The sequence below is a fragment of the Staurois parvus genome, unplaced genomic scaffold, assembly GCF_062004578.1.
Source record: "Staurois parvus isolate SC_StPar_1 unplaced genomic scaffold, SC_StPar_1.0 ptg000439l, whole genome shotgun sequence".
Classification (NCBI taxonomy): Eukaryota; Metazoa; Chordata; class Amphibia; order Anura; family Ranidae; genus Staurois; species Staurois parvus.
Genome location: NW_028318235.1, coordinates 5,954,047 through 5,956,329, shown reverse-complemented (window position 1 = coordinate 5,956,329; position 2,283 = coordinate 5,954,047).

The window sequence follows — 2,283 nt, the reverse complement described above, 5'->3', positions numbered from 1 at the left end:
TGAGGGGGTTGCGGCAGGACATGGAAGTGGGAGGGTGCCGTGTGGGTGAGCGAGGTGGTGGAGGGCCAGGGTTTGGAGAGATGTCCTCCGTGGTTAGGAGGAGAAGAAGGGTGAGAAAGGTGTCATGGGAGTGGGATGTGCAGGAGCGTGTAAGTCTACCAATGGAGGTGTTCGGGTCAGTGGGAGAGTGGAGTATGAGGAGGAGGTGGTGGGTGCCGTAGAGGGGCGAAGGAAGCAGTGAGGGCGCAATATACAGTTGTTTGAAAGGAGCAGAGGGATATAGAGAAGAGATTTTGGGAATGGAGGAGAGGAATATGAGGAGAAGGAGTGGAAGAGGCATTTTAGGGAGATACACGGGGTGGCGGATAGGTGTTGTGGGAGGCTTGGCTGTAGATAGTCCAGCGTGCAGTGCCGTATCTCATCGCTGTGTCTTCCGGTAGCTAGAGTTTAAGGGTGTAGGGAGTGGGGATCGGGTGTGGAGAGATGGTTTCCAGGGGCGATTGGAGATTGTCTAGCGTGCAGTGGGGTTTCTTGTGTAGTATCTTTCAGCTAGAGTTCTAGTCTTTTGGGTCAAGCTGGGCTGGGGTCGGCGTGAGTGGTCTCTGAGTGGTCGGATCTAGAGCGTTGTGCAGCTGATTCTTGTCCTTTGGGTCAAGCTGGGTTGGGGTCGGCGTGAGTGGTGCCTGGGTGGTCGAATCAGGAGCGTTGTGTGGCTGTTTCTTGCGGGAGGTTGTGCGTGCTCTTGCGGAGACTTGCTTGGCAGGGTTCAGGGTCCAGGTGGAGGTTCCAGGTTGTAGGATGAGGGTTGGCTTGAGGAGGAGAGGGATGGGTGGGAGTTGCAGAGTGGATGTCCCTTGGAGCCGATGGGGAGAAGCCAACGCACCAGGCCACGGTTGACCCCTGATGACACGGCCGTGGGTGTCCGCGGGGAAGACCACCGGGGTGGGGATAGATGGAAATGGAGGGATGAGGATGGACGGAGGTGGAGATGTTTTGTTCGGATGCAGGGGTGGGGATGGAGGTGGATGGAGATGAAGGTGGCTTACCGGATGCAGGGGATGCTGTAGGGAGCCTCGGGAGTTCACTGCTGTCCGGGTGGAGACATGGGCGCCTGAGGTGGTGTGGGGGTCGGGTGGTGGTGATGTCGTACTTTTTTTTAAAAAAAAAAGGACATCAATTTCGTTTGGGTACAGCATTGCATGACTGTGCAATTATCAGTTGAAATAGTGCAGGGCCGAATAGCAAAAAGAGGCCTGGTCATTAAGGGAGGTAAATCCTCAGGATGGCAAGTGGTTAAGGGGGTAATGATCAACATGTATAAATACATCAGTGGTTCATATAGTGAACTCGGTGTAGAGTTATTCACCCTTAGGTCATCACAGAGGACAAGGAGGCACACTTTACATCTGGAGGAAAAGAGATTTATCTCCAAATACGAAAAGGTTTCTTCACAATAAGAGCTGTGAAAATGTGGAATAGACTCCCTCAAGAGTTGGTTCTGACCAGCTCAGTGGATTGCTTTAAAAAGGCCTGGACTCTTTCCTAGATACACATAATATAACTGGATAATAATATTTATAGGTAAAGTTGATGCAGGGAATATCCAATTGGTTCTCGGGGGATCAGGAAGAATTTTTTTTCCTTGCAGGAGTAAACTGGATCATGCTTTGCTAGGATTTTTGCCTTCCTCTGGATCAACTGTGGGTATAGGATTATAGCTTTTTTATGGCTGAACTATGTGATGCCTTCAATTGTTTGAATTACCCCCTACTTAAATGTTTTGACTATTTGCCCAATAGCTGTGGTGATTTTTTCTTTTGTATTGTCAAAGTAAATAAAGAAAGTTCTGTCATTTGTCATGTGACTTGCAGCTCTTGAATCAGAACACCATGCCTGCAAAGATGAGGTGCAACTTTTGGACTGAAAAACATATTAATGATTTAAAGAAAAATCAGTTTATTCCTTCACACCTGCTTGGTTTTGCATTCTACCTTTCCACATTCCGTAATTTGCTTTCAAATGACCTTGTTTCCTCGCACACAAAGCATTCATGTGTTTCTTGTTGCAGGTTACTGTTTTTATTCCTACTTTGTCTTTAAAGCCAACTCTGCAATGGAAGCACCGTCACTATTAATAAACCACTAAACTAATAGTGCTGCAACCTGAAAATCGTATTTATTCTTCTTCTATACCTAGACCATTTGCAGGGCGTGCAATATGTAATCCTGCATATCCTGGCCTTCATCAGCTTGGTTTGGTATAGCTTTCTAATCAAATACAGTT